Here is a 26397-nt window from a genome sequence, read left to right on the forward strand (position 1 = left end):
AGTGTAATAGTGACTGATGCTAAAAGCATGTTCATGGAGTGTTACAGCCATAGATTATTATCGAGACAAAGCAATCACGAAGCGCAGATGGGGACGCCTATGCATATTCATTCCATTTACCAATCAGACATTGTGCACAGCTGTTTTTCCAAAAGTGTCTTCATTAAAGCAGAAGGCAGACAGTACAGTCATCTCCCTGCATTATCTAACAGCTCTAGATAACTTGGGGCAGAGCTGCAGAAGAGATAAGTGGAAATGCAGTATGTTGCTGCTAATGCTTAATACATTTCTTTGGACACCATTTGCATTCTTTGCCTCCTGAAAAGCGCATAAGGAGGTGAGTGTATGATGTGAAATTAAATGACTCATTTGCTGCGAGTTGAAGCCAGTTATGAATTAAAATGCTGCTTGGTGGTTTTAATTTCAATATGCCATTTGAAGTTGCAAATTTTAAGAGAGAAAAAAAAAAGTGAGTATAAAGAAAACAGAGCACGCCGAGGCAATGTTTCACATGTTAATTATATTTGGAAACAGGTTTCTTATACTTTATTCAAATTAATATACTTATTTGTATTCAGAAAGAGAGAGAAAAAAAAAAATAGTTCCGAGAGCCAGAGTCCTCACTAGCAGGTACTACTGATGTGGAAATAAGCGTGACATCTTTTAATACCATTAAAATGAGCACACCAGCACAGAGTCCTTTCACTATTCCCCAGAGGTGTAGCACACAATAATTAAAGCTGGAAACAGGTGAGAGAGTCCAGATTTAAGCTCCTACAGAGCAAATTACTGTTCCATAACCTCGACCTGCTTAGAGCAGGCCTAACAACTCGAGACAGCTATCCTTTTAGACTACTCACACTATGTAACACTATGAGCCTGTGCAGTAACACATACAGACTTTAAGTGGCTTTACTGATCTCTGAATATTTCAGCTCTATAACAGCAGCAAACAGTTATCCATAGTCTCTCAGCCTCAAACTGGCTAGATTTACACAGCTTCCAAACAGGTTGTATATGTATAGCAATGCACCCTGTTTTACAAAATATGGTGCATAACCCCTATTTTAGTCGTAGTTCAAAAATATATGGATTCAGATGGATTGCAAAGTATAAGTCTGTACTTGATACTTTTCGACTGGCGGAATTTTGGTCATGTTGTTATTTTTTTTATTTTTACAATATTAGTGTGGTATCATCTACACTGAAAAAAAACTAAAAAACTTTGAAACTATGTTCTCAGAATTTGCTAGTAAATTTCATAATTACAAAGAAACAGCAATTTTAAAGTAGAAAGACTTTTAAAACATACTCTATTAATCTTTTTTTTTTTTTTTTACAAAGTTGCAGTGCTACCTGTCCTTTCCGGAGATAATCTGACGGTGCGGCTCTGCAGATTTATTTACACAATCAGATGTCCATGAGACACAACAGTTGCAGACAGCAGAGAAGTAAATATTAGCATATTCTAAAGGGAATAAAATGTCTCGGGTTACTTGCATAACCCATGTTCTCTGAGTAGGGAACGAGACGCTGCGTAGCTTTACGCAATGGGAACACCCCCAGGTGTAACGATTGTCTGAAGCCCTTATAGAATCACGCCAATTCATTGGCTGATGGCCCGAGATACCGCCCCTACGTCATACGTGATTGACATAGACCCATGCTTGCCCCATCTTAACCCTCAGATTTTCCTGTCGAAGAAGCAGGTCGACAGCAAGAGGAGCATGGCAGCGGATGCAGCGTCTCGTTCCCTACTCAGAGAACATGGGTAAAGCAAGTAATGTTCTCTTTTATAGGTTCACTCAACGCTGCGCAGCTTTATGCAATGGGAACGAAATACCACATACGCCAAGCTAACGCGTTGCCAGATCTGGCCCATTACAGACCAGAACACCAAAAACACAGCTGGTTCAAACAGAAGGGACCTGGGAACCAGGAGCTGTGTTCACATCAAGGTTATAGAACCTCACAAAAGTATGTGGGACCAACCTGCCGCCATACAAATATCCTCCAGGGGTACTCCTCTAAACAAAGCTTGGGAGGAGGCCACCCCTCTGGTGGAATGAGCTCTGATGTCTAGAGGTGAAGGCAGACTGCGCACCTCATAGGCCAATGAAATAGCATCCCTAACCCAGTGGGATATTGTGTGTTTAGACAAAAGGTCTAGCCCTTTGCGGCCTGCACCAAAACACACCAACAGCTGTAGGGACTAAAGCCACTGACTGGAATGGTCCACATACATCTTCAGGGCTCTAACAGGGCAGAGCAGATGAAGATAATTGACCTCACTCAAAGAGGAGGGAGAGAAAGCCTGCAGCACTACCACCTGTGAACGAAAAGACGCAGAGAGAACTTTGGGGACATAACCAGGCCTAGGTCTTAAAAATGCCTTGAACAGACCAAGAGCAACCCTTTCAGGACAACAGAAAGGTCCCAAGAAGGGAAACTAGGAGGACGAACCGGCCTCAAGTGCTTAACCACATGCATAATGGAGGACACCAAACGATGTCCCGTCTGAGTCCCTTCGAGCAACAATAGCTGCAATGTAGACTTCCAGGGTGGTAGTGGCCACTCCGGTTGAAAACTTATCTTGCAGGAACTCCAGCACTGAACCAACTGGGCAGTTAACTGGGTCTATAGCATGAACCAAGCACCAGGATTCGAAAACCCTCAATTTGGAGGAGTATAGCTTCCTAGTGGAAAGGGCCCTGGCACTATTAATGGTCTCATGGGCTCCATCTGAGAAATCAAAAGCTAAGGGCAACCTTTGATTGGCCATACCCAAAACTTCCAGATCTCTGGACGTGGGTGCCAAATTCTGCCCTGAAGCTGACACCGCAGGTCTTTCTTGACTGGAATCTCCCATGGATCGCCCTCCAGAAATGGTCCAGGAGACCAACTCCGAGAACCACATCTGGGAAGGCCAGAACAGGGCTACTAGGAGAAGGCGGACTCTGCATGTCTTCACCCTGCACAAAACCGCTGGGATGAGCTTGACCGGAGGGAAAGCATATAGATTCATGTCCGGCCAGGGGTGCACTAGAGCATCTATCCCAAGAGAGGTAGGGTGAGAGAGGGAGAACAAAAGGGGGCATTGGGTCGACTCCTGAGACGCAAAGAGGTCTACCTCTGCCGCGCCGAATTGTTCCCAAATCTGAACCACTGTCCAGCGGTTCAGCATCCATTCCCCTGACCTGAGTTTCTGTCTCGACAGAAAGTCCGTCGCTAGTTTCAGGACCCCTGGGACATGGACTGCTCTCAGGGACAAAAATTTCTCCTGTGCCCAAAGAAGAAGCTGACGCGCATGCCTGTTCGGGCTGCGCAACCAGGAGCCCCCTGGTGATTTATGTGAGACACCACCGCCATGTTGTCTGTCCTGACGATGACATGAGAGTGCACAAGGAACGGAAGAACGTGAGTGAGAGCTAGATGAACCGCTGTCAACTCCAGGCCATTTATGTGCCAGGCGAGGTACTTGCCTGACCAGACACCGCGAGCCGGCCTTCCCTCGAAGACTGCCCCCCACCCTGAGAGGGAAGCATCCGTCGTTATCATTTGGCGATGGCAGACTACCCCCATACCCACTCCTCTTCTGAGAAAACTGGGGTCCCGCCACACTAAGAGGGCGCAGAGACAGGCGCCTGACACTCTTAGTAGGCGGAGGGACGGCCAAGAGGGGCGAATACCCAGGGACTTCATCCACCAGAGGAACGGTCTCATATGGAGCAGCCCTAAGGGAAGAACCGGGGAAGCTGCTGCCATGAGGCCTAGGAGCCTGCGACACAGGCCCACTGACATGCGACGACCTAGCCTGAAGCAGGCCGAGCACAATTGGATGCATTCTACCCGAGCAGGGTCCAGACGGGCCTGCATCAAGGTTGAGTCCAGACAGACCCCCAAAAATGTGGTCTGCTGGTCTGGAGTGAGCATGGTCTTCTGGCCATTCAGCCGGAGGCCAAGCGCACAAATGTGGAGAAGGAGAGAGTCCCTGTGACGAATCACCTGCTCCCTGGAACTGGCCAAAACGAGCCAGTCATCCAGGTAGTTGAGGATCCGGATGCCCTGGAGCCTCAGCGGGGCTAGAGCTGCATCCATACACTTGGTGAACATCCTTGGGGCCAGAGCTAGCCCAAAGGGAAGAACCTTGCATTGGTAAACCTTTCCCCGAAGGCGAACCTGAAGAACTTCCTGTGTCTCTGAACCACCTGGACGTGGAAGTAGGCATCTTTCAAGTCGACAGTGACAAGCCAGTCCCCCTCTTGGACCTGGGAAAGAATGCTCTTGAGCGTCAGTATCCTGAATTTCCCTCTGTAGAGGGAGTAATTGCGAGCAAATTGAAGTGTGTAACCGAACTGGATCGTACGAAGCATCCAAGGTGACACTCCCGGCAGGTCCCTCCAGGTATGGAGGAAGGCTGACAGAGGTAGCAGAGTGGAACATATCAAGGGGATACCAACATGGGGTCCCCGCTCTGAACATGCATCCGGCCGCACCAGAGGAGAGCTCACAGCATCCTCGTGCATGGAGGCATGACCTAATGAGGCCGTAAGGGCAAGGGCAGGAGATATTGACTTGGGGGGGAAAGCGCTGGGCGACCCTTACCGCATGTACAATGTCTGCAACCAGCTTGTTCGGGCGTTTTAAATCTACCTTGGGGGGATGCATCGGATCTCTCAATCTACCCACTGGCTCCTTTCCCGAGCAGGGGTCTCCAACCTTTTTTACACCGCGGAGCGGTTACACTTTGAAAAAAATTTTGCGGACTTGGGGGGGGGGTGTTTGTTGTTGTGGATAGGGTCTTTAAAACAGCTCTATTCATTTATACTGTTATCAGCACGTTGAAGTAGATTCGTCTCTTGTCTCTGAGATAATATGCGCTGTTAATGCAGCGCTAGAAAACTCATTTTTTTTACTTTCACTTTCTGTATGACTGAAGTTAAGACGTTCACCGCCATAACTATTGCGCAAAGTTTGCACGTTGCTTGTGTGATATCCATTGGCTCGCCTTCTACTGTATAAACTACATGAATACATGAAATAGGAATCAATTCGGTATGCCGCACTGTCTGAAACAGGTCTCTATGCTTGTGCGCGCTTCGGGTGTGTGCGAGTACAGCGCGCAAGTAACGAATTGAGTTCTGTTTCGTTTCTTCTTGTGGTTTTAAATAGATTGAAAGTGTAAATTGGCAAATTAATCTGCCTATCACATGCCGAACGGTGGGGTCTGGACCTGGTCCATATATCACGGATCAACTGCAATCCGTTTAAGCCCTATGACAGATCAGAGCAATCTTTTATTTACTAATTTAACCATCGTCAAATTGCTACTCGATATCAATCGCATACAACAAAAATAAAGAGTAATAAGAAAAATCATTTACACACAATAAATAACAGAGCGTTATATCTATACACATTTTCCCCAGAACTTTCTCGCGACCTGGTAGGAATTCTTCCACGGCCCGGTAGTGGGTCGCGACTCGGTGGTTGGGGACCTCTGCCCTAGAGGACGAGGCAGAGGCCGGTTTGCGTACACGTCGTGGCATGAAACTAGGAGGACGTCATTCGCGATGAGGCGAGAGCACGGCAGTTGGCACCGACTAAAGTCCATTCCACTCACCGCTAGGAGAATAACAATTCCACAGATGCGGTTGCTGAAGTGGAAAGAATCCCAGACTAAAACGTCGTCGAGAAAATGGGCCAGAAAAACCAACGCTTCTGAAGAGAGGAAAATCCGAGGGGTAAGATGGCGCGAGCGCGGGTCTATGTCAGTCACGTATGACGTAAGGGGGGTATCTCGTGCCATCAGGCAATGAATTGGCGTGATTCTATAAGGGCTTCAGACAATCGTCACACCTGGGGATGTTCCCATTGTGTACAGCTACGCAGCGTTGAGTGAACCTATGAAAGAAAACATATGTCCATTTCTTTCTTTGGACTAAGGACAAGACAGAAGAAAGAATATGTCCTCATTACATACTGTATAATCAAGGTACATGTGTGGAATAATTAATCAAAATGACACCTATTAATACATTACACTATTTATGAACTGTAATTCAATCAATATGAATAAAAGAAAGAACTATGCAATGAAATACCTCACATTCTAACATCAGACTTATACAAGCTACAATGTGTGTGAGTAACAGTCATGTACTTTTTATTAGAACTCTGAGATGTATTGAATTTCCAATGGGATGTGCAGTCTAACAAGCTTATCGAATATATTCTATAAATACATCATTTACCACATGGAATTAAACTAACTTTAAAAGGATTAATTAAGAAGTTTTTAAAATGTGGGCACTGTGTGATCAAAACTTTGTAGACCTTGTCAAGGACATAAGTCATTCATGAGCGTAAACACACTTAATCCCCCCCAAAAACATCTTTTATTTAGAGACATCACAGCGTCATGTCCAGACGAACATTCTGAGTTTCAACCACAGATCACATGCTGACACATTTTGAAAATGTAAGACACTGGGGGAAAGCCTTGAAGCTTGAAGCCAGTGCTCTTTCTAGTGTGCAGCACAAGGCTTGAGTTTCTAATTAAAAGAGGATGTGATGTAATTGCAGGAAATGTTAACCAGGATTAAGTGTATGAGTTATGCAAAGGCAACAGGACATTTTATGATCACCTTGCCATAAAATCACATGAAGTAACCTGAACTGAAGATGGTCTGAAGCTCTTTGCGGGTCTATTGTTACACAGTATGCAGTATGTCTCATACCGGCCGCAAATTCCTTGTATGTTATGCATACCTGGCCAATAAATGTTGATTGATTGATTGATTATAAAGTATTGAAGTTATCACTGAATAACTTTTTAGCAATAAAGAATGTTAATATATATATGAAGAGCTCTTTTCCAAAACACTATAAATCCATTTTAATGATTTTCATGAAAATTTAATTTTTTTTCCTAGACCCATACATTTTGTTAATATTCAATTGATCCTGTTAAAATGGTCTGTTGACTCAGTCTGAACATGTTAAACAATGATTGTTAAATGAAACAACAATATTGTCGATTATAAATTCAAAGTTAATTTTTTTTTTTATCAAAACGCTACAAATTCGTCCTTTTTTTCATAAAAATGTTGGTTTATGTCTTTTTAAAAAAGGTCGTCCAGTGACAGCTTCTCGGCCTGACAGAAACCGGTGGCACGAACCTTCTTTTTTTGTTGTTTTTTTGTGATTTTCTTTGTCCAGTCGGCATTTTCTACCCCCAGGTGAAGGTTTCACTGGCTCATCCAGGCCATCAAAAGTGTTATTAGAGTTTAAAGCACTCATTTTGAAGACTGAGCACAAACAAACGCTTCAAAGCGTCGCCATGTTGGATTGCATCGAACGAATTCTGATTGGTCGAGAGGACATATCGCATTTAGGCTAAAAACAGGTTCGGCGCTTATAGCGGTTTGGAAAGGAACTGCATCTTGCAGTACATTTTAAACAAGGAAATATAGCGATTTGGCATGAAACATTGATGGAGCAGTGAATAGGTTCAGTACACAGCAAAATGGCATGACAAACTCATTTTTTTTTTTTAAATTTGGCGTTTCTCGCATTTTAGAAAAGAGCTCTTCATATATATATATATATATATATATATATATATATACAGGTACATTTCAATAAATTAGAATGTTGTGGAAAAGTTCATTTATTTCAGTAATTCAACTCAAATTGTGAAACTCGTGTATTAAATAAATTCAATGCACACAGACTGTAGTAGTTTAAGTCTTTGGTTCTTTTAATTGTGATGATTTAGGTTCACATTTAACAAAAACCCATCTCAACAAATTAGAATACTTCATAAGACCAATAAAAATAAAAAATAAAACATTTTTAGTGAATTGTTGGCCTTCTGGAAAGTAAGTTAATTTACTGTATATGTACTCAATACTTGGTAGGGGCTCTTTTTGCTTTAATTACTGCCTCAATTCGGCGTGGCATGGAGGTGATCAGTTTGTGGCACTGCTGAGGTGGTATGGAAGCCCAGGTTTCTTTGACAGTGGCCTTCAGGTCATCTGCATTTTTTGGTCTCTTGTTTCTCATTTTCCTCTTGACAAGAGTCTTCATGGGGTTCAGGTCTGGTGAGTTTGCTGGCCAGTCAAGCACACCAACACCATGGTCATTTATCCAACTTTTGGTGCTTTTGGCAGTGTGGGCAGGTGCCAAATCCTGCTGGAAGATGAAATCAGCATCTCCATAAAGCTTGTCAGCAGAAGGAAGCATGAAGTGCTCTAAAATTTCCTGGTAGATGGCTGCGTTGACTGTGGACTTCAGAAAACACAGTGGACCAACACCAGCAGATGACATGGCAGCCCAAATCATCACTGACTGTGGAAACTTCACACTGGACTTCAAGCAACATGGATTCTGTGCCTCTCCACTCTTCCTCCAGACTCTGGGACCTTGATTTCCAAATGAAATTCAAAATTTACTTTCATCTGAAAAGAGGACTTTGGACCACTGAGCAACAGTCCAGTTCTTTTTATCCGTAGCCCAGGTAAGATGCTTCTGACGTTGTTTCTGTTTCAGAAGTGGCTTGGTAGCCCTTTTCCTGAAGACGTCTGAGCGTGGTGACTCTTGATGCACTGACTCCAGCTTCAGTCCACTCCTTGTGAAGCTCTCTCAAGTGTTTGAATCAGCTTTGCTTGACAGTATTCTCAAGCTTGCAGTCACCCCTGTTGCTTGTGCACATTTTCCTACCCAAATTCTTCCTTTCAGTCAACTTTGCATTTAATATGCTTTGATACAGCACTCTGTAAACAGCCACACCTTTCAGTAATGACCCACTGTGACTTACCCTCTTTGTGGAGGGCGTCAATGTTCGTCTTCTGGATCATTGCCAAGTCAGCAGTGTTCCCCATTATTGTGGTTTCAAAGAACAAGAGATACCCGGAATTTACACTGTAGGGATGGTCATTAATTGAAACTCAAATGTAAATATTCTAATATTTTGAGATACTGATTTTCGACTTTCATGAGCTGTAAGCTCTAATCATCAAAATTAAAACAAAAAAAAACTTTTGAAATGTTTTACTTTACATGCAATAAATCTAAAATATATGAAAGTTTCACTTTTTGAAATAACTTACAAGAAAAAAATTACTTTTTCACGACATACAATTTACAACAAATGTAAACTACTTTTTATTTTATTTTAATGTCAACAGATTGTTGTCGTCTTGGTCAGAATCTTTACATTTTATCATCCTATTAATTCAAATATTTGATCAAAACAAAACTACAAAAGAGTGTTGAACTTGCATGATTTGTTAATGTACTTCCGTTCCTCATGATTTAGTTAAGTTACACAAACATTTGATCACATAACTGCAACATCATGGAATAGAAAGTTATTTTTAAGCGACTCAATTAAGAAGCCACAAAGTTCATTTAAATATGGTTCCTTGACAGTGCAGCAAATTAGCTCAAAAGGGAAATGTATATAAATAATTACAATTACTTATGATTAATTACAATTATTTATGTCAGCTGCAAGTAGTAACTATAGCAGAATTAAATTGCCATCAACTAATCTGTTCGTCCAGCGAACATTCCGTGTAAGTTCATATCAGCTCTAAGAAAGGATATTTTTGTGGACACAGAAAATACTTTCCTAAGTATTAATGCATTAGAGCATGTAGTATGGATCAAAATCGTAAAGGGACATTAATTCGCAAGGCAGAATCAGAAACTCATGTAATTTGTACACAAGAGTTTTATTAACTAAACACTAACACAAACTAGTCTAACAAACAAACATACATACACTCACGTGTACATACAAAAGGGGAGCTATTGCAGTTATATAAAACTGCAATTCATCGACTGGCCGTTGGAGGCTGGTTGCAAAAGGGAGTCAATTCCATAGACTCCCCATGTTAAAATGCCCAACTTTACAGCAGAAAAAAACATGTTTACAGCCTGGTGCAAAAAATGATTTTGATCTATATAGCTAATTTTGCCATTCATGACAACTGTGAGGGGGGTGAATTTTTTTATAACTCATCCATTTAAATTATATTAAGCCTTAAATTTCTGCACAATTAAGGGCGTAGCCGCTTGAGTGACAGGTGGATTGCCGCTCTGCTCCAGAGTGTGAAACTCGCTAGTGCGAAACTTAGAAAAATGGCTTTAAAGATTTTTATTTGTACAGAAAAATTAATTATAGGTAGGATACTGGAAATCTGGCAATTAGATGTTTTAATGAAAATTATCTCAAACTTGATTTTTACCGCTATAGCCTATATTGATATTGTACTCTGCACTGTCTGCAAAAAGTGAGATGTCACGCCAAGGCAAAAGGCAGTAACTTCCACATTATAACCAATATTTGGGTGCTGATCTCCATTTATAGAATCATTACAGGAACATCTGTATAAAATCTAGTGATCATTGGCTAGGCTATAACATCTAGTAATGTGATTCAGGTTTTTTTTTTTTTTTTTTATGACCGTAACAACCAGACAAAAAGTTAAACGTGAGTGGAAACCGTTTTGCAATGTTCGCTAACTAACATTAAAGGATGCAAGACATAGCCTATTGTTTTTACATCGTACTGAATTAAAATAGCTTAACCTATAAGAACGACTTAAAGTGCTCAAAATGATGATGTGAATTAAACATCTCCAATGAAGTTCATTGCAATGGATTTTACAATTTACGAGTTACAAGAAAAGATAGGAAAAGGATTTAATTGCAAACAGTTATTGATTTTATGTGTGATACGCTGTCACGGCATTTGACTTTTCTCCATTATACTTATATACACATGTTAAAGGAGGTCATAATGTCCCAAAATTATCAATAACTCATTTTAGACCAAAAACGAAGTTATGGTGTTTTGTCTTTGCATGGCAGCACTGCTGTCACTATAGACGGGCATGGTTTCAGGAACCAGGCACCTCAGCTTCACCCACACCCCGCCTTTTTGCCCATTTTCGAGTATCCGGGAGTGACGCTCGGTGACGCGCTGCCAAGATGGCGGCGGTCGGCTCCGCTCACTTTAGGCTTCAAAAATGCTCTTCAGAAACCTACGAGTGACGTCACAGACACTACGTCCATGTTTTTTACAGTCTATGGTCACTCCTTTCGGGGGTGTCAAAGAGCCAATGGTGTCTTGAACTTTTGGAGGGAAAGTTTACGACTCTTTGTATGGCAATGCAATTTGCATATGTAACTGGATCAGAAGTTGATATTCAAACTAGTAAAGATTCTTAGAACACTAATATGTTGCATAGATATTAACATATAATATACACTCTCATTTAGATCATTCAAAGACGAATTGATAGAGACCAAACATGGTATAAGTGAGATTAACTAGTGATCTATCATAAGCATGCATAAAACAGTATACAATATACAAGAACATATACAAGAACAGTAGTAATAAGCACAATGACCTGAAGGATATGTGTGTTCATTCAAAGAAAGGTTTTTCTATGAATTAATTACAGAAGAGTCAATTTTTATGGCATAATGTCTTTCCTAAGGTTCAAAGATGATGAGAGGGAGAACTCTCAACATGCCATTAGGTCATAAAGTTTATCTGGTCTGGATTAAGTATCCTGGTTGTCGTGGTAACCGGGGTCCTGGAGTCATTCACAGACACACTGGCACCCAGTATGTGTATTGGGTGAGGGGTCTGGGACTATTTGTTAATCTAATGACTAATTGATTTGTTAAATTTAATGAAAAATTGTGTGTCTGATTGGTTCAAATGCTACAACAGGAATAATTTATTCAGTTTTATAGATTTTTGTGTCACATCACTGAATTAATGGTAGCTAATAGTTAACTAGCTAGCCATAGACTATTAGCATGAACAAGGCAAAGTATGTATTACTAAATGGTCACTGAGTAAAGCAGCAATATGTGCTCTTCAAGTATTCATCTTAAGTCTAAGCGATAACTCCTTTCTTTTCCTCAATGGTGACCCAGCCAATCCTCAATATTGCAGGAAATAAGAACTAAAAATAAATATTTTACATAATAATAAAAAAGCAAAGAAATTGATGACATTTCTTAAGGCGAGACACTGCAGGTGAATAGGGTAAAAAAATTAACTAATAGTTATCGCCTTACTTACCTAGTTGATTGATTACATTGATAATTGCAAACATTTTTTGTATTACAAGTTTTCTAAAATGTTAGGTTTAAATATGCAAATGAGGCATTATTTAATGAAATATGCACTAATTTGCATACATTTCTAGTACAAAAATCTAAACACTGGATGAAGTCAGTTTCAAAATTCTTGTTTAATTTTTTTGACATATTATAATCAAAAGTTTTTACAGAGGGAATTTTGGGTATTTCATTTTGTCCCTCCATAATTCAGAAAATACTTAGAACAGACAGAAAACACTATATTTTGACAATTTTGGGGCGATTAAAATGTTGTATATAATCAAGCAAATTATATATGAACAAATCCCTCTGTAAAAACCTTCAGGATATAGACAGGAATAAAAATGTAAAGTTTGGTGTGTGTAAGTGCTACTGAAGTGGAGATTTATGGCTCAGTGTAGGAGAAAAAACTCATTTTGAGAAAACGGCCTTTAAAAATATGTATTGTAATTGAAATCTATTGACACAAATAGATAAAGTGCTATAAAAGAAACACTTAACAGTGTCTTTTGGATGTTTTCGTTCTACTAGTCTGAAAAAACACTTTATGAAAAACCAAAAAGCCCAAAATCTCAAAATTGACAGGTGCATAAAAAAACAGTGTTTTTGCCTGTAGTGTCTCCCCTTAACCGAGATTGACTTATTACATTAATTATATCCTACTTTGTCACCATGGCAATATTGACATTTGAGAATATAAAAATAGAAAGAAAGATGGGAGATTGATGATAGATGATAAAACTATGAACTGAAAACTATTCCAACTTTGGCTTCAGTATAGCTGAATACAGAAAATCTGGTTATGTATTCTTTGTAATTTACTTTGTTTCCAGAGGAATATGATTTGCATTAGTAGAACATGTACAACATCGTCTAGTCTATTACTTCTGAGATATTTATAAAGCAGAAAAATGCCCTCACTGACCCTGTAGTGCATACTAAGATGAACACATCACAAATGTAACATAAGTCAATCAACCAGGATTAAAATATGTTCCCTCCTCTCAAGTAGAAAAACAAAATTATTAACTTTGAATCCTTCACATAGTGTTTTAATGCACCCAAGCCACTATGTGAATAAAGTGAAGGTCTTCTCTTTGTGCTTGTTTTTCTGAGCACTTATGACATTTACTTCCGAAAGCTTCACAGGAGTTTGGAGGCACAGCGAGGAGGCCAAACAAACACGGAAAGGCTCTTTATTTGCTTTAACCTCCTCCATGCGTTTGCATTAAATAGGTCAAAACCATCCATTTTTCATGGAACCCCGTAAAGAAGAAAGATCCCTCAAACAGCTGCAATGTTTGCTCACTCAACGAGGAACATTTTGAAAGGTTTGAATAAGTAATTCTGTTTTAACATACATTAATTTTAATTCTGTTTCAACTGCCAAATTAATGCATATCTTAGTGATTGATTCCTTTTCATTATGGGTTCAGCAGGTAGGGATAGACCTTTTCACTGCAAACAGAATGCCTAGAAAGCTAAATTTTATGGACTGGTACAATTTTTAAGCTCAGTTTTACATAAGCCTCTTGGCCCCAAGGCTGCATTTATGTGTTAAAAAATACAGTAAAAACAGTAATGTTGTGAAATATTATTACAATTTAAAATAAAAATAAGACTACTATACTAATGCCAAGTACTTAGTGTTGTTCAATGTTGCATTTAAATCATATATTTTAAAAGTGCTAAATTGCAACTTCATTAATTACAAATATATTTAATATCATGACATACAGGTTCCAATAAAAATGTGAAAAAAGTGACTCATACCCAGAATTTGTGCTCTGCATTTAATCCATCCAAGTGCACACACACAGTAGTGAACACACACACACACTGTGAACAAACACCCAGAACAGTGGGCAGCCAATGCTGGGGCACCCAGGGAGCAGTTGGGGATTCGGTGCCTTGCTCAAGGGTCTCACCTCAGTCGTGGTATTGAGGGTGGAGAGAGCGCTGGTATTCACTCCCGCCACCGACAATTCCTGCCGGACCTGAGACTCAAACCTGCAACCTTTGGGTTACAAGTCCGACTCTCTATCCATTAGGCCACGACTAAATGTTTGTCAGTGCATTCGGCAGTACACTTTAAATGGCTAGTTCACACAAAATTCACCTTCATGTCATTCCAAACCTGTAAGACCTTCGTTCTTCTTCAGGACACAAATTAAAATATTTTTTGATGAAATCCGAGAGCTTTCTCACCCTCCATAGACAGCATGGGTCCTACCACGCTGCAACTTATGTTCAGAGGAAAGGTTTGGTTTTTGAGAGACGGCAACGCAGCTGTTTGATTGGTGATCACACCGTGCTTATTCCATTCATTCGTGTAGCCTATCATATTGTAGCCTATAAGGTTTAAATCATTGCCTTTTAAATATAGACAAATACTAGAACGTGTATGATGTATTATTTTATGTAATATTACTCTTGCGAAGCTCTGATTTCTGAGAGATGCACGGAGAGGCAACAGCACGCCGTGTTTGATTTGAGCTCTTTTCTTTCATAAAGTTTACATTCATTCACTTTACACACTCATCATTCCGTGAATTTAGAGGTTTGTGTAAAATATCACGCCGATCCCCTGGCTCACCTGTGAATCTAGTAAATATGTGCTGCAGCCTCAGCCGAATATTCGGGCAGAATTATTTGTTATCCGTTATTTGTTTTAAAAGCCATTATACGTGCCTTTCAAAATAAGGTATTCGGCTTCGGGCACACCCCAATTCACCACTCTTATATAGAAATCAAGCAGTCCATAGTGAAAAGACCTTCACATCCAAACCTAAACATGTAGTACCATGCCATCACAAATGAAGCAACTTTACTTTTCTGAGCTCACGAAATGCATCTAAAATCCTGTGCCCACCTTGCTAAATCATTAGAGTGCTGTGTTCCAGCTTCCTGAGCTTTTATAGCACACTCCTGCCACCAAAAGCCCACATTAAACTAATTGTAAAACTATGACAGAGCAATAAGTTCCATTTATTTTTTTATTTTTCTTCCACACAACACTAGAATGTACCAAGTTACCTAATGTGCTCATTTAAACTATCCTCAAGCTGTCTGTTTCTACCACTTTAAAACAGAGAAAACAGAGGTAGTTTTAAGGTACTTTTAAATCACTGAAGTACAAGTCTGGAGCCGTAGGGTGGTATGGACAGTCTGGAGACAATATTTACAGGACCCTTGTCCTCGTGTGAGATTTGTGACTTGAGACTCGCTATCAAAACACTTCAGAATGAATCACATCCCAGCACCGAGTCATTTTTCTTTCCTCCAATCTCGTACATTCTCCCACGGGGACATACTTCACATTCGGCACTGTCTTTTTCCCAACTGCTACTCTGAGATGGGTTCGGGAAGGGGAGTATCGGTACCTGAGAGTCCCATTAGCCAGACTCCCAAGGGTGCCGTCAGTCTCCCCAGGGATTGTGAAAAACATGAGGCGTGTTTTATAATAACCATTTCCACACTGCCAAACACTGAATATCTGCACAGCTGTTTTTGGTAAAACACACGAATGCTTTTCTCTCTGTGTGCTTTCTTTAAATAACATCTTATTCATGGTTTGCATTTTGGATTCTTGTCTAACATTTTAGCAGACAACACAACTTTTTAGATTTCTTGCACTGCTTAGCATTTCAGTTTGTATGCCATGGTCTAACAATAGTAAGTATATTATGTCTGAGAGCACAATTCCGTGTGCATGAAAAGAGAATATGATAATATACTATAACATAAAATCAATTTAATTTTATGTTTCCAAGTCAAAAGCAAACATATCAACATTTGCCTTATACTATCAACAAGCAACCAGTGACATTATTTTGTGTCTTCATATTTACTTGAACAACATTCTATCTATACAAACTTGATTTTTTTTAATCAACATACAAATTCTCGTTAAGTTTGGACAAAATGGCCCAGCAAATATAATCAGGTGGTTAGAACCAGAACAAGTGTTGTTTGGTTTGTGAAAAAACAGGCAAAGACTAATATTTGCCAGTTTTAATTATCGGCATCAGCCAAGTAGTTGTTCAGTTTGGCTAATAAGTGACAGAAACAAGACTTTTATTTTGACAGCACTGGAGTGCAAATGCTCAGAAGCTCCCATTATCTGTCTTCATTAGTTTGCTTTTGTTATTTAACAATTTTGTGTAACGCATTATTAGACAGAAATGTTAAACAAAGAAAATAAGCTCTATAAGAAACAGTATTACTGTATTTGCTTTGCAGTTATAGAAAGAGAAACACTAATACTTTCTCATACTGTTAACGTTCAGCAAATACACATTTATATATTTTACACAAGTCTTTGAATATCCAACACATATTTAATTCCTCAAGCCTCCAAACTTTAGCAAATTCAACTGTTAGAAACCCTGAAAATCAGCCATCGGTCAACAATATCGGTCAATCAGCAAACTGAATCTGTCTGAAACATTTGAACATCTTGTGCTCTGAATCATCTGTAAAGCAATAAAAGGAAACTTTAGAACACAAGATTAACCTACAATTTGTTTTCAAATGAACATGTATTCGATCAAATTACAGCACACTGTTTGTTAAATTTCACAAGGAGCTTTTGCCATGTAGCTTTCAGCTTATTCTCTACATAGCTAAATAGCTTTCAGCATTTTTTTTCTTTCTTTTTTCTATAGAGTAGCTAGTCGCTTAGCTAGATAGCTTTTTTGAGAAGCCTGACCAACAATGTTTTCACAACTTCACGTTAATAATGGATGGTACTTGTGGGAAGCTATGACAGGAAGTGGTTCTGCAGTTTAAATGGCTTTTCTGTGCTGTCAAACCTCTTGACCCACATCTAACTTGTTTGATTTAACTAACAACAAAGTGTATAGCTGGCTGAAGGCAAAACAATCCTGACTGATTTAAACTCACAAATGTGTGCATGTGCATGACTTGCAGAGGGAATTTGGGAGACGAGGAAAAAAATAATGCGAAAATCAGGCATGCATGGAAGGGGGGTCTTTAAGACCAAGCACAGGAGAGGGAGAAAATTGCTTGGATGAAATGCATACAGTTTTTGTAAAGGTGCTGAATATGAGGCTGAACAGCGCCACCTAGCATATCTAGTGTTACTCTCAACAAAATAAACAAGCCTGCCAGGGTCAATATGTTTACTCCTAATTCTTGTCACACTGTAAGTGCACATAGTATTGAAAGCAGTACTCTGCACACACACTCAGAAACTGTTTATATATATATATATATATATATATATTAGTGCTAATCATAGCACCTTTGTCAGATATGCAGATATCACAGGACAAATGTCCTGCTGGAGTCATATGTTTTATATGTATGTTGACAGTGCTTCCAGATTTGAACTAGGTTTTATTAATATTATATTAAACAGTTAACTCCATTTTAATATATTTCCAATCTACTTAAGATAACTGAATTTAATCAAACAATAAAACAAGACATGTCAAAAGTAACTCAACAAAACCCATACAGACAATTACCAGCTAGCAATAGTACATTAGCATGCTAAATGTATTTGTAATGTATTAGTTGGCAAGAAGTGCTAGAAAGGCAAAACTGGTCATTTCCAATTGCATTTGTATTTGCTTTTTTTAAATAAAGCAACAGATCTTGCACTAGAAACCATACTGTCCTGTACACCCTTACAAAAAATAACTGCAGTACATTGAAGTACAACTGCAGTGAAACTGCAGTACAAAGTAGTATAAATGCAGTACAATGAAGTACAACTGGACAATTGCAGTATAATGAAATATATAACTGCAGTTAATTAAAGTTCAAGAGCAGTAAAACTGAAGTGCAATGAAGTGCAACTGTAAATTTGCAGTATAATGAAGTACAGATACAATATAACTGCAGTTCAGTGATACGCTGAAATACAGGTGAAGATTTCAGATGCAAAAACTTCTAAGTCTGTCTGATTAAATTTATTTAATTGTATTTATTTATTTATGAACATTTTTTTAAATAAAGCTCCTATGATTAGGTTAAGTAATTTCACTTTAATGGCAATGAGGTTCTTTTCATTGCCAATAAAGTCTTCTTTTATAGGCCCTGTACTGCAGTTATGCTGTATTGTGCAACATATAGCAAGTGCTGTGGTTACAGTAGACTTGGCAAGTGTTTTTTTTTTTTTTTATTATTTATTTATTTGTAACGTAGACTTCCTATAAAATATTCGTACAAAAATATTTTTGTACAAAAAATATTTGCCTATGGAATATTTCACCCGCATCGATTAATAACCCGCACGTGAGATCTTCCTTCGCACCAAAGGAGTCTAGCGAGCAGCGGAAATCATTATCAGCGTCTTTTCAGTAGTGTCTACTGCAAGATGGATACAAAAGTATAAAACACGTTTTGGTTTGACAACATCGTTCATATGTGAATTATCACAATTAAAGCACAAAGACATAACATTACACCCCGAGACATTTCACAAGTGTGACAAAAGAGAAGAAACGCTTTCCGGAAGAGAAGTTCATCAGGCGAGTTGGAGACTAGTCGACTCATCCAGTTTAGCGGTGAGTATAATGTCTAATGTCCTCATATATCTTTAGTTATAATTTTAGAGAGATGTAAAAATGACTTGACGGATATCTTATTCAACCCGCTGAGATGAGAAGAAGCTGAGAGGAAACGCCGCTTCAGTGCTGATCTGATCTGTAGCGCTCGCGGGTCCGTGCGCGAGGAGCTTATGATAGAAAGACAAACAACTGGTTTAATGCTGTTTTTACTACACTTTTACTATAATAAACACCAACATCTCAATCCAACCAGTGACAACCCTGTGTATGTATTTAATTATGCTATGGCTCAGCAATTTGTTATAAGCAGTTCTGTAGAAATGAGTCATGTCATTGTCCAGCTCAGTTCAGTTCTCAATAGCATCAGTACTTCATTTATAATGAATAAACAAAATTGTACTGAATACAGTGAATTTGTTTGTTTGTTTGTTTATAGGAGAGCATCAACCCCTAATTGACATGAGGAAAAAAATCACTGAAAAGTGCTCAGTGTACAGTGTACCTCTCTTTGCAACAGAGGAAGCATTAGGAGAGAAGAGAAGAGAGAAAGTGAAAAGACTTTATTTCTGGAAATGCTTTAAAGGTCACTCACATTCTAGTTGGCCACAAATGTAAACCTGATTTTAGATTTTAGTCTTTAAATGAGGTCCGTAACTCCAGCTACTTGTAGGCCTACAGTCCTGTATATTTCACACTAAATTGTGATGCAACCTGAATCATAATCGCACCATGTTCATTTGTTGGCCAGAGGAGAACTGATCCCTAAACTAAACATACTCTCTCCCAATGTTTTTTTTCTCCATTCTGTCACCTGACAGAGTTTGGGTTCCTTGCAACTGTTGACTTTTGGCGTGCTTATTTGGGGACTACTAATATTCAGCAATATTATTGATCTGACTCCACTGACACTATTGGATGAGGACTGAACTGAGGTAGATGATGACACCACTGCTATCTAGATGCATTGAAATTATTTTATATTTGATGATTTTTATACAGTTAATCGAAATTAACTGAATCAACACTGATTTCAACTGAACAATGACACGTTTTACTGTTTAGAGCTGCTTCACAGCAGATGTGAATTCTGTTTGCATCATTATTTTTCTTTTTATCACTGTAAAGCAGCTTTGAAAATCTGTATTGTATAAAGCGCTATATAAATAATGGTGACTTGACTTAAATTGGTTCAAATCTTCAAAAAAAAAAAAAAAAGTGCATGAAACAGGCAACCTGAATAAACACAAAATACAGTTTATTAATGATAACTGTATTTGCCTTAGTTTTATGTTAATTTTCTTAGGAATATCTGACAATATTTAGTGCTGGATATACTCAAAAATAGAATAAATCAGGATTTATTTTTTCACAGCACTGTACACCAGCATTTATGTGCAGTAGTGTGACATTAATGTGTGGAAATGGACATTTTATCAGTGTGTGATTGCTATTTTCAGGAAAAACTAAAAAACTAAAAAAAGAAGACCAAAAATATAATTCAACAGAGGATGATGGCTGTGGTGAAACAAGCACTCAAATAATGGTGAGCAGTAATCTACTTTATTTAATTGATCTTTTATTAACTATTATCTTTATAGTTTATAATACATAATAACTGCTATTGTATTTCAGAAACTAAGACCAATGGGAGTGCTGGAGAAATCAAGTGTATAAGTCCTCTGTCTCCTCAGCCATGGAAGAGATCTTCGGACATGAAGAGATTGAGGAGTTAAATGAAGTCAAAGAGCTAAAAGAAGAACTACAATACTAGTGCCATTTCAGTATGAAAACAGAGAGAGAGAGCTGAGGCAGTGGAAAGGTAATGAAATCTAGTTATAACAGCAATTATTCTCAATGCTTAACATAAGCTCTCAACATTTTTTTTTTTTTTTTTGTGGACTCTTTGATTCTCTCTGATTGACTGGAAGGTGTGCATTAAAACAATGAATGCAGATAATTACAATCAGTTCAATCGCCATTTTAAATCAATGCGCTGCTTGTACTGTAGCACACACATACAGTCAGAACGCTAGATCTAAAGACCTGTAGCCAAACAAACTCATGAAAATTTATTTAGTTTTACCCTTCCAGTCAAATTGTACTCCACAAACATTAAAGGGTTAGTTCACCCAAAAATTAAAATTATGTCATTAATTAATTACCCTCATGTCGTTCCAAACCCGTAATCTTCAAAACACAAATTAAGATATTTTTGATGAAATCTGAGAACTTTCTGACCCTTTTATAGGCAGCAATGCAACTTATACATTTAAGTTCCAGAACAAAAGACATTGTGAAAGTAATCCATGTGACTCCAGTGGTTTAACCTCAATTTTGTCTTCTGTCGCATGAACACAACTCTCATGCGTTGTGATACTCTCATGAATGCACATTACAGATCAATATTTTTGTAAATAAGTGGTAAAGTAGTTTTTTTTTTTTTTAGACGCAAACACTCGTGTCGCTTCATAAAATTAAGTTAAAACAACTGGAGTTGATGAATTACTTTAACGATGTCTTTTCTACCATTCTGGAACTTGAATGTGTAAGTTGCATTGCTGTCTATGCAGGGTCAGAAAGCTCTCTGATTTCTTTAAAAATATCTTTGTTTGTGTTCCAAAGAGGAATGAAGGTCTTACGGGTGTGAAACCACACAAGGGTGACTAATTAATGACAGAATTTTCATTTTTGGGTCAGCTATCTCTTTAAAGGCAGCTTTAACTTTTTAAACTAGCTGTAACAGGTGTGTATTACACAATTTTCATCAACTTCAGTGGAGGCAACCCGTTTCATGTCGGGTGGTTCTTTACCTCATGCATTAAAATAATATAATGCACACCTAACCATGGATTAGCCCTTATGTGTGAAGAGGGTTACAGGTTACACACAGTATTAAATGAAGGGGGCACAATAACTGTGGAACACATATATTCTATATACTGTATTCTAATAATATATTTAAATTATATACTTGTATATTTGTAAATTATGTTTTTTTCTATTATTATTATTTTTTTTATTTATTTTTTTTTTACTTAAGGTTAGAATTTAGAACGAAAAACCGAAATGATAAAGAGGGCAAATAATTTTGGAGGAATCTGTACAGTATTTAAACATGATTGTGTCTATGCTTTTTCCCAGAAATGCATGTTATTGTTCAAGGGGTAGTTGCATGGACTATCAGTGGAGGAACAGAAAGCTCTGAGATTTCATTATAAAGATCTTCATTTGTGTTCTGAAGATGAACGAAAGACTTGCAGGTTTGGAACAATATGAGGGTGAGTTATTAATGACAGAATTTTCATTTTTGGGTGAACCAACCTTTTAACTTCTGTTACCTGGAGTGTTCAAAGACATTGTTAATGCAGACCAATATATCATAAGAAATTAATTCGGAGTAGTATGAATACTTTACACAAACACTTGGTGACATCACAATTCAAGATTTATTTTAAGCATGCTAAATATGCCTGTAGTAGTGAAAAGTGTAACTGAAACTTGAGAATTTCTGATAGTTTTTGTTTGTTTGTTTTTCCAGACTACATCCAAAATAGTGTTTCCACATCTGAGATGAAGGCAGTCATAAGAACCAAGCAGAACGATGAGGATAAGCTCTTCAAAAAATGAAACCTGTCAGAATAATGAGGGAAGAAATGTGCGTGATTGTGTGATTTGTAAATAAACACTAAATACATTTAGTGTAACTCTCAGCCTGTTATTTTAAGTTTAAAGAAAAGTAAAATCATTTATTGTTGCATTGCTGTTTGAGACATTCACTGTTGTTTTGTACCTTAATTTATTATATTGCAGTTGTGTAAAATAAAACTTGTTATTCTGAATATTCTGGTTGTATTTCAGTGTTACTGTACAGCATTTTATTAGTATTGCACTTTGGTAGTACTGAATTGTACTTCATATTATATATTGCAGTACTACTGCGGATTTATTGCAGTATAACTGTAGTAATACTTCAGCTGTATTGCAGTAATACTGTGGTTCTATTGCAATTGTTTGTTAGTAATACTACAGCTCTACTGCAGTTGTATTTCAATAGTACTTAAGATGTCTTACAGTAAAATGGCAATAATGCAGTTTTTTCGTGTCCAAAAAACTGCATGTTTCTACATGTAACAAAAACTGCAGTATTACTTTTTTTAAAAACTGCAGTCATTTCCTTCACCTGAGCACAAGCGGCACACTTTACCACAATTACAGCCACCAACACTTAAGATAAACTCTTACAGTATATCCCAAAAAAACAACATTAAAAATAACAGTTCACTCACAAATAGAAATTATCATTACTTACCTCATGATGTTTCATGAGTGATCATCATGCTACTCACTTCCAAACAGTTCAAAGTCTGTAGCCTAACCCACCATTAAAAACAAAACACAACACCAGGCATCTGACAGTTTTATGGAGGAAAATGAAATGCAAATCAATTTTGAGAAATTCTTTCTTGTTATTCCTTCCTTTCCACTGCAGCTCTCATGTCAGTAGGCCCAGGTGTGCGCTGTTAAAAAAAAAAAAAAAAAAAATAGTTGAGCCAACTTAAAATTTTAAGGCAATCAGCTTCAGCGGATTTTTGAGTTTTCTCGACTTGTCATTTTAAGTTTATACAACAAAAATTTGAGAATCTCCCACAAAAATAAACTCAAAAATCTGCTGAAGCTGGTTGCCTTAAAATTTTAAGTTGCCTCAACTTTTTTTTTTTTTTTTTTTTTACAGTGTGTGCCATTGATGATGTCAAAACTGGCACCACCATTTTTGTAGTCTTTAAGTTTTCTAGTTAATTCTAGAGTTTGGTTTAGGTAACAATTATAACAACTTAATTTGGGTTTGTTCCTCAAAGAAAGCTATTACATGGCATTAAATTACTTGTGTACTTATAAAATACATAATAATAAAAGTCATATGGCTACTTTTATAATAATTATATGGGGTGTTTGTCCTTTTTGCAACTTCACAAACATGTCCACTATGAACTGGTATTGTGTTAAAAACAGCAGGAAACGGAAAACAATGGCAGCATATGATATGAACTGCGAAATGAAAGTGGGTAAATAATGAAAGAATTTTCAATTTTGGTGAATTACACTGTCCTTTAAAACACTTAAAGGTCTTCATATTTTGCCATCTTGTTAAACACCCATTAAATTACCATAAATGTCAGCATATGTTCTTCTAATCCAGTACAATGCATGCCATTTTAGCAATGTTACATTAACACCAATGAAAACAGTCTCAACATAAATTAACTTCTTGTTCACCAATTTTATGGTAAAAGGTAATGGTAAATAAAATGTAATTTAAATGTTAAAGAATTGTCTTGCATTACCTCATTTGCAAGAAAACTACCAAGCAGTCAAATAAAATGGCTAATAAATTGCACTGTATCATTGCATAAAAAAATGTGCAGCATATCATGAGCTAAGTAGCATGATAATAATGCAATGGGGTAACCTTGGTGATTTTCATCACTATCTAGTATCATGCTTTGATCCCTCAGTACCCTTTTAGCTATGAATGGATTTCAATGCAGTGTCACCTGCACAGCTTATTAGAAGTGGCCTCAGACTCTTCAGCTTATTAGAAAGGATCATGAGGCCAGAAAGGTAACAGAGAGGACTAAAAAGGCTTGGAACTCAACCAAACACCAGTAGCTTTCACTGTTATTGTAAATACTATGGGAAATAAAGGCAGACTTTAAATGAGGAAAGCAGACAGTTCCAAGTGGCCCATCTGATTTGTGAGGATAACTAGCTCTAATTTAGCCTGTGCTGTTGATGAAGATGTGCTTGGCAAACAGAGTTAGTACATGGAACAACTAAGAAATGCCAATGGAAAATCAAGCTGAGCTATAGGAATCATCAAATTGAGGGAATAATTAAATTGTTTATATGCAATGTCAGATTAAATATCATTTATATTCATTACCTAACTATTATGACTGCCAACTGATTAAAATCTGATTAATATAAAAAATGTAAAAAAAAAAAAAAAACTGTGCCAAATTATTACTACATATTTTAAAGCCCAAATTAAAGTTTAACTGAGTATTTACTGTACATAAGCATTTCATCATATGTTGTTGTGCCAACCTTTTCTTATGTTTTAGAGATTGTGGTGTTTTTGGGGTTTGTGTAAGAGACTGGAGCTGAGATGAGTGAATGTGTGCGTCTGTGAGAAAGAGTCTGTAGGCGAGTACAGGGGGAAGATTGATGGAGCTGAGGCAGTGCATCTGGACTAGAGGCTGTTTGGGCCTGTCAGCATTCCTCCTCAAGGTTCTGGTAATGAACAGATAGAGCCACGATCATTGGAATGATAAAAAGTTGACAGGCCTTTTCATCAACATGGAGCATCATTAAACCCTCTCCAAATAACAAAGGCATGCAAGAAATATCAAAAATAAGACCGCCTGGAATTCAACCTAAATGTTCTTTCCTAATGGAAACGCACCATGGTATTACAATGTTGTGTGGACATGTAATCATGTTATTTAAAGTATATTACATGTTAAAATATACAATTGTATTTCCATCCAATTTACCATCCGAAAAAATTATACTGTTTACATATGTAACCTTAAATATGTGGTATAGCATCTAAATATAGGCTACTATTTTAATTTTTTTTTAAAATCTGTTTTTATTCACTTTTAACACTGACAAAAAAAAAAAAAAAAAAAGAGTTAGCAATGTATGGGTGTATGCAATATATTATATCTATCTATCTATTGAGACAGATAGATAGACAGACAGATATATACAAGTGTTTTAACATCAACACAATTAGGTCAAAGCTGTAAAAATGTCAAACCCCATGCTTTGACATTTAATGAGAAAAGATTCAAGAAATCGACAGTAGAAAATTAATACACAGACCAAAGCCTTTAGCCTTCAAAATGCGACATGCGTGCACATACATAATAATATATAAGTAGTGTGACATTTTCACTGCTGAAGCACACAGAATACTTCTTTACAAGGAAGAAAAGTTTGATATTCTGCAAGGCAATCGCACAAATAGCGTCTGGTGTTCTCGTGGCTGATGCTGGTCAATGAATGAGGCTCCAGGGGCACAGACCCAGGCACCTGTCTGTTCAGAGGCCAGTTCAATGGCATGGGCCTCTCTCGACTCCAAAACATATTGTGCATGCACTTCACTGGAAATGTGGTTCAGCCTTTGGAATGACATGATGGCAATTCACACGACAGCAGTGACAATTCACAAAAAGTGGCATCAGCTGTGGGCAGTCGCACACTGCTAGCTGTGGTCCATCAGATTACTCAGCCACAGGCCAAGAACACCTTTACAGGGTGTTCATGGACAGCGGCACATGCTCAAGAGCCACAAAGAGAGGCTGTTCTTCATAGAATCCCTTCTTTATCATGTAAAGACATTCCAGTTTATTTGATAGTTCTCTCTTTGGTCTGCTCCCCACTTTGATTTAAAAGAAACATCTATCTCTCCTCTAACCACAAGCTGTTATGCAAGCTGTCATGCTATTTTTCAACATAAAAACCAAATACATTTGGTGCAAGTTGGAAGAAAATGTCGAAGGACAATTGAAATAGTCAAGAAGTTGATGAAAAATAGGCCATTGTGTCCTCAAGAATGGTGACACAGTGACAGAAAGTCTGAGAAATGCAGACAGCATGGAGCCAGACAGTTTTTTTTTTTTAGAGCTCTCTTTTGCTA

The 26397-nt window shown here is 37.9% G+C and overlaps 1 long non-coding RNA gene across 2 annotated transcripts; it reads left to right on the forward strand.

The window, feature by feature from the left end:
• Positions 1–19459: 19459 nt before the first annotated feature.
• On the forward strand, positions 19460–22601 carry LOC131538108 (uncharacterized). 2 transcript variants are annotated; one of them, XR_009270479.1, is made up of 5 exons: positions 19460–19624; positions 20150–20235; positions 20325–20511; positions 21834–21970; positions 22231–22601. It is a non-coding gene; the product is annotated as an uncharacterized LOC131538108 (long non-coding RNA). The 2 variants fall into 2 exon arrangements; XR_009270487.1 differs by having other exon boundaries at positions 21834–22601.
• Positions 22602–26397: the final 3796 nt, after the last annotated feature.

Source organism: Onychostoma macrolepis, chromosome 01 (assembly GCF_012432095.1).
Source record: "Onychostoma macrolepis isolate SWU-2019 chromosome 01, ASM1243209v1, whole genome shotgun sequence".
Taxonomy (NCBI): Eukaryota; Metazoa; Chordata; class Actinopteri; order Cypriniformes; family Cyprinidae; genus Onychostoma; species Onychostoma macrolepis.